Here is a 13,346-nt window from a genome sequence, read left to right as displayed (position 1 = left end):
TCGTTATTGCAAACCCATAGTTTTTGAAGACCGGCTTTGGTGGGACCTGAGAGTAAAGCACAATTCCCTTCTTAAAGGCTGGATCTCTTAAGCAAATATGTACGTGGACTCAACACAATGAATCCATACTGGAGGTGTTCAACAGCTACCTTCCTGTAGAAGGTTAATTTCAATAGTAACCGTCACAACATCAGGTCATAATTATGTATCATAATTAGGATAGCCAAAATATATTGAGATTGTACAACAGGTCACCTCCTAGACTGAGGAAAAGTGGATTGTCTCATTTAATTTTCAGAACCCTGAGGTTTCATTTCCATTATGTGTGCCCATTTTACAGATGAAAACATTGAGGTTCTGAGAGATGATGCAATTGTTGCAGGCAAGCCAGTAAGTCAGTGAGAGGCTCATGCCTGTTTGGATCCAGAGCCCATGTCTGTGAGCCCTCAGTGCTATGATTCCCTAAGAAGGATGGTGTCTCCACAGAGAAGACGTTGAGGCAGTGGGACATCAAGTGAAAGGATGGGCAAGCAGAGGGTCCCTGCAGAGTCAGAGGAAAGATATAGTAAAAGAAGCCTACCAGCCACTGAAGACCAGCTGTGACGAGCTCATGGGTTTACCAAAATTGGCCTTGATGACTTGCCACAAAGGGCCCCCAAAGACAACCTGATTTGGTGGCATACAGACCAAATGGAGGTAGACAAGGTAAGCTAAGAATCCCGTGTATTCATTAAGTTTCAGTAATGTCAATGAATTGTTCCTCCATACTTATAAAATAATTATTCAGCACCTCCTTCCTAATGGAAAATACTCGAATTAAAAAATCGTGCAGATACAACATCTACTTCTCCATGAACGGATCCTCTGGGTTTGGTTAGTTCCAACATGGCGGGCCATCTTCCCGTCCCATCTGTGAAAACTCAGCTCTGGAAAACACGGGTCCATCCTTCCCTCGCAACACTGATCTGGTCGAACTGCCAGTACATTATTCTTTGTAGTTTTCCGCACCTACGATTCCTCTTAAAAGCCAAGTCACCGACATTTCTTGGATGAAAATGTACCTTCCAAGTGGAACCATGGTGTGCCCCAAGCTAAGTTCAGAACAAAGCCTACTACACATTAAGGGCTGGAGACAGCCTCTCTTTGGGGTTAAAAAAAAATGGCACTTAATTTAAAAACCCTGCTCTTTGCTTAATTATGTACCGTGAACTGTTCCGCGATACGGATAGAAAATGAACTAAATCATGGCCCGTGCCATGAGTATCTCCAAACCCAGTAGACCAGTATACACAGAGTGACTTCTACACTGTATTGCTTTGGGAGGTGGGAAACACGTCACTAGAAGACATGACCTACGTTTGACTTCCCCTGTACAACCCAACGCCCTTCAAGACGCCATCTTTCAAATTGCCAGAAATACCTTCTTTTCATCTTCACGAGGTTATTCCCACCTGTTGTAAACAAGATGCCCCTGATAGATTTACATTGCAAAACTGAAGTCCAATCAAGTAGGTGGAGAGGGCTCCTGTTGGCCATGTGAATATCTTAATTTTAACAACAGAAACAAAGTCATACGGGTGTTCCTCTGGCAAAGGAGACACATTGTACAGGGAGCGCAGAGAGTTAAATCCCCTCCCATGTCCCGATCATCTGCAGTTTGCTTACCCCTCATGCCGACATGGCACACAGCTGTGCCCACGCCACATAAAGGCTGTGTGCTAACATGCATCCCGGAGTTGGTCCCGTGTGAACACGGCACCACAGGTTTTATGGAGAATGATACAATTATTCAACTCAGCCCCATTTGCTACCATCATGGCCCCTATTTAAAGCCTCTCTGGAAAAGGCCATTTATCTCCAGGGACAAATTGTCAGAGCAGTGTTTTATTGACAGAAATACACCCACTCTGTTTTGACAGCAACCCAGCCAGAGATAAACATGTCTCCTTCTCAATAAGTCCAAGGACTTAGGGCCTGAGGGGCTTACACATTCCAGAAGAATCCCCTTACATACAGGAAATGCTTGCCGGAGGACCCCATCGGATTAATGAATACGCACTGATGATTCCAGAACTCTCAATTTCTAACCGTGCTCAGGGCTTGGGAGAAGGTGATTGGCTAGTAAGTCAAATCGACTAGAGAAAGCTGTTCTTTACAACCTTAAGCTAAGTAACAGATGACAGAAGTCCCCTTTGCTGAGCAAGGACCTTCTGCAACATGAGCTTAGAATATGCCTACCCTGTTTTTCACACCCTGGCAGCCAGCATCCAGAAACAGCTCTTCACAAGGAAATAACTCAGGTTCTACCTCTCAGTGAGATGGCCTATTCCTGGAGCCTCCTCTTTCTGGGACATTTGCTAAAAATTAAACTTTGAATATGGAATGATTGTATTTATATGCAAATGCGTGTGGGTCTTTGGCAGCACAGAAGAAAAAAATATATTTTGTTTACTTCTTCCTACAAAGCCTTTTTTTAAGGAATACACGCGCGCACACGCACACACATTTGCCTAGGTGATTCTTCTGTGTGGGCTTATAAGAAATTTGGGTGAAACGTGACCTTGCAGGGAGTTATCAAAGACTGATAAATCTAGTGGCCATCACAGTTGGAAAGAAAACCCACTTGGCACCAAAAATACACTTTGTTGATTAGGACGAGGTTGACAGGGGCCATTCTCTTCAAGAAAAGAGCTCTCCCTGAAACAATTTCCAAATTAGCTCTGCAGGAATTTTCTGTCCAACAGGTATCACCTGCGGTTTGCTCCCCAGTTTAACAAGCTTCGCTCCCAGCTCTACGGACGGCGTACAGGGAAGCACCCCAAAGCCAGGCACCTCTTCAGAATCGAGTAGCACTCGGACTTTTTTTTTTTTTTTTTAAGCGCTATCCCATTCGGACAATGATACTACACGGAATGAGACGACTAATAATACTACTCAAAATGTCAAGTGTAATACTGAAACATGTCAGTATTTTCTCATTCGACCCTGTCAGCAGCAAATCCAATCTGAAATATGCTAACAATAGGGGAGCTATGAAAACCAATATACTTGATGAGCCAGCCGTCCAATAAATTATATATGTGTACATATACATTTGTATGTACTGCACCCAGAAGTAGGAGACATGGGCAGTGGGGCTTCAGGATGGCTCGACACATTACAGCATCCATTAGTTTATGCTCGACATTCTATCCTCCTCAAATGAGGATTAAACTTAATACGGAGTGACTGGACAGGCACCCCAGAGTGATCAAGGCACCCCAAGGAGGTCATGGTATCTTTCATCAGGGCCTGAAATGCCACGGCAACTGGAAATCAGGACAAGCAGTACCCACAGCTACCTCCCACTGAACCAAAACAAGAGTGGCTTTAGTATACCGTAGAAGCCATACTATTTCATTATTCTGGAAGGTTTCTTGCAATATAGTTCATAGCTGTTTTTTTTTTTAAAGCCACCATTCTCATTTTTCCTCTGATTGCTCATTAGAGAAATATTTTTTCTTAAACATAAATGATCAAAGGGAATAAGATAAAAATGGCCCATTATCCCATCACCCAAAGACTATCACTAAGATTCTGGTGCATATAATTGTGCGTGCAGAAAGGTCTTTAGCACGTGAGTACTCAGCTAAATAGCAGAGGGACAGGGTGCATGATTCGGATCTTACTTCTTTCCCTACACCCTCTCGATTAGCTTCAGATCAGGCGGACCTGGGAACCTGAGTGCCCGACTTTCCCTTCCTCTTCCGGTCCTGAGAACACACGTGTTTCCCTGGGCATCTTTGGGAAGAACAAGACAAAAGAGTTTGCTCTGTGTTTCCAACAGGAGACTGCTTTGCCAACGGCAGAAACCACTTTGCCCTCAGAAGAGAGTTTCTTTGTTTCATGAGAAAGCATATTTTTATATATTTTTGCGTACGTAGCAACGGAGGAAAATAGGTACAACTTACAACAAGGTGAAAAGGCAGATTCCGAAACAGATGCCAGTTTGACTCAAGGACATTAACCAAAGTTAATGTTAACTAAAGTATTAACCATGGCCAGCTCAAGGCGGTGGAGGAGGTGAAATTCCACGCTCTTCTTTGTACGCTTCTGTATTTTCCAAAACTTCTCCAGGAAGCAGGAATTGCATTTTTAGTTAAAAAATGGTGGTGTTAATAGTAAAAATGATAGCTATGTTGATATTCCTAGGTTATCTGTCATTATGCTATTTTTTAGTATCTTGGTTAAAAAGTACCGTGGGAGCGCCTGGGTGGCTCAGTCAGTTAAGTGTCCCACTTTGGCTCAGGTCATGATGTCACGGCTTGTGGGTTCGAGCCCCGCTCAGAGCCTGGAGCCTGCTTGGGATTCTGTGTCTCCCTCTCTCTCTGCCCTTCCCCCACTCGTACTCTGTCTCCCTCTCAAAAAAAAATAATGTTAAAAAAAATTTTAAGTACCGTGAAGGATAATGTGTGACCTTGTGCATTAGGCAGAGGTCAAAGAAGAGAGGTTAGTCCTCTCCTTGGTCAGGCGTTGTCTTGGGTTAGAGTCACCGAGAAACGTTTCTCCCCAGGGAAGTCTCAATACCCTTAATATTAAATTAATATTAAAATACCCTTAATATTTTGCGGAAATATTAAACAAGCTGCAGGAAAATGCAGGAAAAGATGCCTTTTTTTTTTTTTTTTAACCTAAACATATACGTCGCTTCTTTTTCCTTTCTTAGCTTTACAGGGACAAAATGAATTACGGAGCATTTGAAACAGCAGTTAGCACGTTATCGAGCTAAGTGCTTCACGTGCATCATCTTAATTCTTCCCATTTACCCCCTACGGTAGGTATTAGTCTTCATTCAAATGTTTAGGACTGGACACTCAGATCTGTCCATCAGAGGCAGAGGCAAGGCTCACATATCGTTCTGCGAGGTGTAAGCGTGCACTCTCCGAACCACGATGGAGTACGTGTGTGATTAGAAGGAAGAAAAAAGAATACAAGACATCCCAAAACCAGTTTACCAGCTACTCTTCTAGTCTTTCTTCGCACCTACTATGGACCTGGTGTTGTTACACTGGTACGACCACTGCAGCAGACGAGACAGTAAGAGCACTGTGCTCCGGGGGCTTGTGTTTTCAGGGAGAGGCTTATCATGGATCCCAAACTACTTCTGCACGGTCTTGTGTTCGGCTGTCTGCTCCTGCATCATGGCCACCTTCTTCTCCTACGGAAGCTTCCAAACATATTTTAATCTCGAGAAGGAAAAGACCCTTCCCGTCACTTTTCGTTTCAATGAATTCTTCCTCGTTCTCCCTCTTTTAAACAGTATTACAAAGCAGATCCTCCTACAGCTGTCTTTGGGCACTGGATGGATTATATCCTTAAAACCACAGAAGCATATTTGCTGGATCAAAGGGTGTGGGCATTTAAAATCTGTTTTCTGGGGGCGCCTGGGTGGCTCGGTCGGTTGAGCGTCTGACTTCGGCTCAGGTTATGATCTCCCGGTTCGGGAGTTCGAGCCCCGTGTCGGGCTCTGGGCTGACAGCTCAGGGCCTGGAGCCAGGTTCGGAATCTGTGTCTCCCTCTCTCTCTGCTCCTCCCCTGCTCACACTCGGTCTCTCTCTCAAAAATAAATAAGGATTTTTCAAAAAAAAAAAATTTTTAATATGCATAAAAAAATCAAATAAAATGTGTTTTCTGGGGGCACCCAGGGGGCTCAGTCGGTTGAGCGTCTGACTCCAGCTCAGGTCATGATCTCACAGTTCATGAGTTCAAGCCCTGCGTCGGGCTCTGGGCTGACAGCTCAGAGCCTGGAGCCTGGTTCGGAATCTATGTGTCCCTCTCTCTCTGCCCCTTCCCCACTTGTGCTCTCTCTCTCTCTCAAAAATAAACACTAAAAAAATTAAAATGTGCTTTCTGCCACACTAGCCTCCAAAAAGACTATGTTTTTATCCATTTTAATACGGATTTCTATTTATGATTGCCTAATAATAGATCTATATATATGATGGCTATTATCACTTAGATTTTCAAAACTATAGCAAATAGTTTCTTAGTTTATCATTCGTATTTTTAATTTTGTATGTTTTGGGTTTTTGTTGTTGTTGTTGTTTTTGTTTGTTTGTTTTTTTTTTTTGCAATGCAAGTTGTACAGTGTTTGGGAACCGACCTTATCAGTCTAGACCCTCACTTTTCCTAGCATTAGACATTATGCTTACAAAGATCGTTCATCAGGATTAAAAACAGCTCATGTATTTTTTTCGTACAAAAGCTCTCTAGAAACTTAGAAAAGAGGGAGAAGAAGTTCTCCTGATGTTATATATTAAATAATCTATCTTGAATCCCCTAACTTGAAAGGCTAGCTCCCTAATACACTAAACTCTCACACATAAAGTGTCCAACGCCAGAACTCTTTCCTCTGTTCCATTATGCTATTTGCCCATTCCTGCAACATGATCATATTTCAGGGAGTACATTTTTATGTCCGACAGAGGAGGCCACTAACCCTCCCCTTTCCTGTCAGTTAGTTTTATTTGTCATCTATTGGCTCTTCCGCACTCTGCTTCTTCCCAATGATCTTTGGAGTTAACCTGTCATGAAAACTATCATTTAGGATCTTGACTGAAATTTCCCTCAACGGAGAGTTGAATTTGGCAAGGGGTTGATGTGTTGGAAATACTTCTCCAAGTTTTATTTTTAAATTTTAAAAAAACCGTAATAAATTTTCTTTCATATTCCTTGTTAACATTATCCCAAGGTATCCCAACGTTTTCTTTTTTTTTTTTTGGTGAGTGCCCCTCCCCCAAAAACGTTTTCCATTTCTTATTGCTAATGTTCAGACGATTGGTTTTCAAACACATAAGAACATTTTTTTCTTCCTTTTTCTTTCTTCCTCTTTCTTCCACTCTCCAAAGCTGGTGTCGTCGAGATCTCCTTAGACTCCTATTTACTTAACACACTTAGAAGCACACAGTAGAAAGAGTATGAAATAAGGTGCCGAAAACACTGGTGGTGATATATATTTGTGAACTTTAAGAACCTCCAGTTATTTGTCTACCAAGCAGGCATCATCATACCAATGAGCTGAGTGGCCCTTATAAAAATCAGAGTTGATATACGTCCTGTTTTTCTATTTTTAGATGTCATTAATCCACTCTCAGAGGGTATATGGCTATAGAAGATATGTGATAGACCACTCTGATGGTACTTTCATAGGGGTGGCATATTTACTTAGGGTGCGTAAGTTGCTGTAACAAACCACCCCCAAATTTCAGTGGCTTAACACGACCAAGATTTGTTTCTTGCTCACAGGCCAGTTCCAAGTGGGTGTTTCTGGTCAGCTGTGTCCCTTGGGACAGCACAGGGACCTAAACTCCTTCCATCTCATGCCGCCATGCTAGTCCGGGTCCTTGGAAGCATGTCACTTCAGCCAGTAGATGGGACAGAAAGGTCATGGAGGAATTCATGGGAAGTTTTCATGGGCCATGCCAGAAAGGGTCTTTATCACCTCCCGTTTTTTCCATTGGCCTGAACGTGGTCATATGGCACATTTAGCTGCAAAGGATGCTGGGCAATGTAGTCCACCAGGTACCCAGGAAGACGACGGACTAGAGTTTGTTTAGCATATTGTGGTCTCTACCATAAGCACTGTTTGGGGAAAAGACGGAGAACACTTGTGTCCACATGGTTAGCCTGAAAACAGTCCAGGACCGAGGAGAGGGACCTAAGTAAGCAAGTCCCTTCCTCCACCCCTGGGATTGGGTGACCTGAGTCCTTTTTGCAAAGCGAGACCTAATGTGTTTTCGGTGGGGGGGGGGGGGGCGGTGGGGGGAGAGAGGGTAGAGGCTGTTTCTGGCTGTGTAATAAGAGGTGGAAAGTGTGAAGGGCTGAAGCCCAGTTTCAAGACTCAGCTCCAACCACACCTTACATGAGACCTCAGGCCTCCCTGAGCTGCGCCTGAAATGGAAGCCCTACTTTCTGCACAACCAGATGGCACCTGGACCTCAGCACTCACCCGCCCCCACCCCCTGCCCCCACCAGTCCAGGTCGATCAGTGACTCCTCCCCACACGAACCCTCTGGCTCATCTCCGTTTGGGGAAAAATGGTAACGATAGTAACAAGAGCCAACACTTACCGACCCCTTACTCTACGTCAGGCACTGTGCAAAAATACTCTGCACATAGTTTCTTTTCCTTCTCGAGTCTCTACGAGGCAGGAAATTTTATTATTTCCCTATTCAGGTGAGGAAACGGAGACCCACCCTAACAGGGTGAGTAACGCACTCAAAGTCGCAAAGTGGCAGAGACGAAGCAAGGAACAGCAGTGGTCGGATTCCAGAGCCCCTAGTCTGAACCACTCTACTACAAGCTTAGAAATCCTCCCCACCACTCTGAGTTTAAAGCCTGAAATTCTTGCCCAGTTAGCAATTCCCCCCCTCTAGCAACTCACCTCTTGTCAAGAGTGCATGCACACGCAGCACAGCTCACTGATCTTCGACAAGGGCACCAAACACATGAACACACAAGGGGAAGAGGACGGGGTATTCAGTAAACGGTGCTCACAAAACTGGATATTCCACAGGCTCCACAAATCAAACTGGGCCCTTGCAGCATATACAAAAACCAACTCAGAAGGTATTAGAGGCTCAAACCTAAGACCCCAAACTAAAAACGGCACACGCAGGTACACACACACATTGGCACGCCCGCCTGTGCATTCACACACCCAGCACAGAGCACGTTTTGTCCATTCTGGACATGCTAACAATTCATTCCTGTAGTCGGTCGTGCTTACTTACCTTTGGACCTGTAACAGACTTTGAATGAGCACCAGGCACAGCCAGGCACTAACGTGGGTACCAGGGACACTATTTCAGGTACTTGCCTCTATTAAATTTCTCTTCTTATGGGGAAGACAGATACTAAGCACAGAACACAGGAACACGCATTTTGGGGTATTGCTTAGCGCTATGAGGGTACATAAATCAGGGTCAGGGTTTGGAGAGTGGTGGTGGATAGGGCTGTGTCCATCAGGGGGCTCAGAGAAGGCCCCCCCCAGGGAATGAGTACTGTCGTCGATGGGCATCTTCGGCACAGCCCCATAAGGCTCGAGAAGAAAACCATCTGAGCCAGAAGAAATGGTCAACACAAAGGCCCCAAGTGGTAACAAGGTAGTTTAAGGAACAGAGGGAAAGTCCTTGTGGCTGGAAAGCAAAGAGCAAGGCAGAAGGTGCCAGAGATGGGCTCGGAGAAGCAGCCAGGGCTGCCTCCCACAAGGCCCTGGGCCGTGGCAAGGAGCTGAGCTTGAATCTCCAGGCGGTGGAAGGTGCCGGATGGTTTTAAGCAAGGTAACGATAGGATCTGATTTACATTTTAATAAGATCACTCTTGCCGCTCTTGTTAAATGCCAACTTATCTTGACACACTGAAAGCCTTCCTTCCAGCCCTGTTTTAAGACAGCGGGAGCAGATACCATTAACATCCAATGACAATTTGACTTGAAAACCCCACGTCTTATATGAATTATGGCAAACTTGCGTGGCAGATAACATCAACATTACCCAGCTGCCACACCAAATATCCTCACTGGGTCCTGTGCATTATGGAAACCGCAACTGAGCATATCGTCAGGCTCCGATGAGGACTAAGTTTGGCACACATTCTCTTTGTCAAGTCCAACCCTTCCTGGACCTTTCATCAGTCAGGACAGGTGGGCACGTTTGACGTCCCGGTTGGCATCGGGTATGCAAATACGTGATTTTTTCAAAATCCGTGGGCCTCTCTTTTGGAAAATTTCTTAAATTTTTCCTAAACTCCATTAACATATTTTTTTGTCTCTTGACGTAGTGGATCCCACTGCGAACTTGAAAACGTGGCTGGATTTCTAAATTAGTCGCTTCTGCAGGTGTGCTATTCTGTTACGCATCATCCCACCCTAAAACAAATGCACACTGACACTGCTTCTGTAAGAAGAGTGTTAGGAGACAAAACCCTGGAAAGCGCTGAGGCTTGCAAAAAAAGGCTAAGGACGATAAAAAGGGCTTTTCGAGCTATGTTTGGAGCAAGAAGGAAAAGGAAGGGATTGGGAGAAGATGATGCAATTCGAACAGATGACAGTAAGAAAGCAGAAGTTCTGTGCTTTTATCTGCCTCCACCTTCTCCCCCGAGGAGCAGTCTCTAAAGCTGGAAACGATCACATACACGTGGCCGAGGATGAATTAATAAGCATTAATCGGGTACAGGGGCACAAGGGTAGTGCATCCACCAGGGGTAGTGACTCAGGTGACTTGTGGCACCAGGCGGGCAGGTTACAAGGGTGAGGTGTGCGGGTGCAGCTGGTGGGGGCAGAGGGAGTCTAAGTGAGAGGGTCCAGGGGGCAGTGACCCAGCAGGCCGAGCGGCGCAGCCCCACCCTGAAATCTTCCAGATAAGCCAGCCCCTGAGTGATTTTATACTTGAATTGCCCAGGTTTTGCAAATGCTGACGAGAAATGAAGAATTTGTTCAAAACACCATGCAGACCCCCAAAAAACACCTGCATCCACGGGGTAGGCTCGGCCCAAGGCCGACATTTTGGAAATCTGTGCTAAGTCACTGCGGGCTACCTGGAAGATGGCTTCACTGCTTACTACAAGAGCTGGTGGTCAGAAACAGGGCCACGAAGGGTTGCAGGAAATGTCCAGAGTTTCCAAAAGGGTTAAGGTGTATTCCCCAAAGCAGACGACTCCTTGACCCTGATTTCCGGCAAATTCAAGAACAGGGTGCTAACGACAGTGAGCAGGGCAAGAAAGGCAGGTGTGGGCCTTATTGCCACGATGGCTTGGGTAAGATCAGGGGCGCCCAAGAAGACCTATCGGACCAGGAGTTCGAGCAAATCGCGCAGAAATGGCTTAAAGCTACAGCCGAGGAGAGATGTGGCAGAATTTCTAGTGATTGTAGCTACATGTGTAGCTGGATAACCATTCAAATCCCAAAGATGCTGATTAATGGATCAACAGCCAGGGGAGAAAGCCTTCAGCGACTGCTAACATCTTAAGGATTTTCATCAACTTCCTTCATTTCAAGTTCTTCTGGATGAAAAACAGACGGATGGCAGAATTTTTTTTTTAAGCTGACTGATACGGGTTTACATTTCCACTATCACAAGCTGCAAGGCCTTGGCCAACTCACTTCCTATCTGTGATGCTCGATTTACTTTCTGGCAAAGTGGGAGCTAGAGAAGGTTCTATCTCCAACAGGTGCCGCGAAGCCTAAGTGCAGAGATACAGTGAAGGGCTTGACATGGTACCTTCTCATGGATATAATGTCCCACATGTGCTGGCATCTCCCACCAGCCTTGGGACAGATAAATGAGGGGTTCAGGGCGATGTGTTGTGACATCTGTAGGAATCAAGAGTGACTCTTAGGCATCAGTAATGCCCGTCAATGCCAACCCACTCACAGTGGTTCTCATCGGGCTTCATCGCTTAAGGCTGGCTTGGGCTCTGTTTCGAAAAGAACAATGAAAAACGACCAAGCAACCTCGGAGAGGGGTTCTGGGATGCAAGAAATTTTAAGAAAGACATGAAACCCTGAACGAGAGCTGGCTTCCCACACTAACCCAGAGACCCTGGCGGCAAAGGGCAGCCCGTGCTGGGATACGGCCCTCACAGCTGGTTGTCAGCAAAGACGTTTTGAGAGCACGTGCTCATCTCAGTCGTTGTGCGGATAAATGACGTGTGCGGCGACAGGCAGCAAAATCCTGAAGAAGACGGCATGCGTTCTGGTTCACCGGAGTCTCGGGTGACCACTCAACGTGGCACCTTTCACGCCATGGGGACGAATTACCTCGTTAGAGGGACACAGGGGATTTCAAATCCACTTCAAGGCAACCGAGGCAATGGCTGGGGAGTCAGATTTCCAGAAGGGAACAGAGTCTCAGAGCTCGAGGCCTGGCGGGTACAGTCTGGGCCACGGTCTGTCTGTTCTCACCGCAAGCAGGCTGTTCCCTTAAGCTGCAGCTGGAACGATCTTTTCAGTATACGTATAGGGTTCTGTTGGTGGCCTCTAAGGATGCCAGCCTCCCAGACCCTCTTTCCCTGGTCCTTCCTTGCAGTTTCTACTCCATTCCTTCTGGAGGCCTCTCTCACCTCCCTGATTAGGTCCAGTACCCCTGTCAGAGCCTCTGGTTGCCTCGATCATAATATCACCTCTAGATGGGTCTAGCCCTCCAGGTGGGAGGCTCCAGGCAGGCAGGCACCCAGCTGTGTTCCTCCCATTACAAAGGGAGGTGACACGTATTGAGGGCTTACTGGGTTGAGTGTTACCCAGGCACGAGGAATCGCGCTCGCTGCTTGCGGGGATCCTCTGAATTAGGCTCTGTTACTATTCCCATTTTATGGAAAAATCAACTTAAAGCGGAGGCTTGGCTCCATCAAGGAAGTTGCCCGAAGCCACAAAGCTTAGTAAACGACATCTGCACCCAGAGGATTCCGGAGCTTGAACTCTTTACTTGTAGGCCAGTTGTTTCCAGAACGGGGTCCCTGGACCACCACCAGGAGCATCGCCTGGGCCTCGTTAACATGCAGACTTGGGGCCCCACCCCACACCCACCAGGTCAGAAACTCTGGGCTGAGGCCCGTGGAGCTGGATCCTACCAACTTTTCCAGGGGCTTCTGCTGCAGCCTCGGGCTCGGAAACCATGCCCCAAAACCGTATTTCCATCTTATTAAGGGTCCACGTTCTAGGCACGTAATAATATGCTTAAATAGGAAAAGGAGGAAGGCAGAGAGGGGAGCAAAGAAGGCAAACCTCTTCCAAAAGAATATTCCAAAGCAAGACGATGATGCTGGTGGCGGGGGGGGGGGGGGGGGGGGGGGGTTTCTGCCGAGCCTTGACCATACTTTAATCTCCAAATTGCAAAAACATTAACATTATTGATTGATCAGACATCAATCCAACAGAAATTTAATTAAATTAGAATGTGTCACCGAGCAGACCTGGCTGCATCACGCATAAATCTCAGGTGATAAGTTGACAAAGAGACAGCCCCCGCTGATGCCCGGCCTGGCTGAAGCCATCGGCCGCCATCGGCCCTTCCCCGGGCTTCCAGGGGGCCCCCGCGCACTGTCACATGGATGGGACAGGTGAGACGGAGTGAGCTCCTGATTTATGGCACGCACGGAGTCCCCAGCAGCGTGGCGTCCAAGGAGTGCCCTCTCCCGCGTGATTTACCGCTGCCCTGGGCCAGCCTGCCAACACTGGGGGGATGCCCCTGCCCGAGTCCAGCCCTCGGCGAAAAGTGCTGACCACGGTTGCATCTCCTGGGTGAGAGGATTAGCACTCGGGGTGTCCTCACAGCAAATGTGTCCTCTGGAGGAAGCCAAGTCCTGGGAGG

The sequence above is a fragment of the Acinonyx jubatus genome, chromosome E2, assembly GCF_027475565.1.
Source record: "Acinonyx jubatus isolate Ajub_Pintada_27869175 chromosome E2, VMU_Ajub_asm_v1.0, whole genome shotgun sequence".
NCBI classification, from domain to species: Eukaryota; Metazoa; Chordata; class Mammalia; order Carnivora; family Felidae; genus Acinonyx; species Acinonyx jubatus.
Note: the sequence above shows the minus strand (reverse complement) of the source record.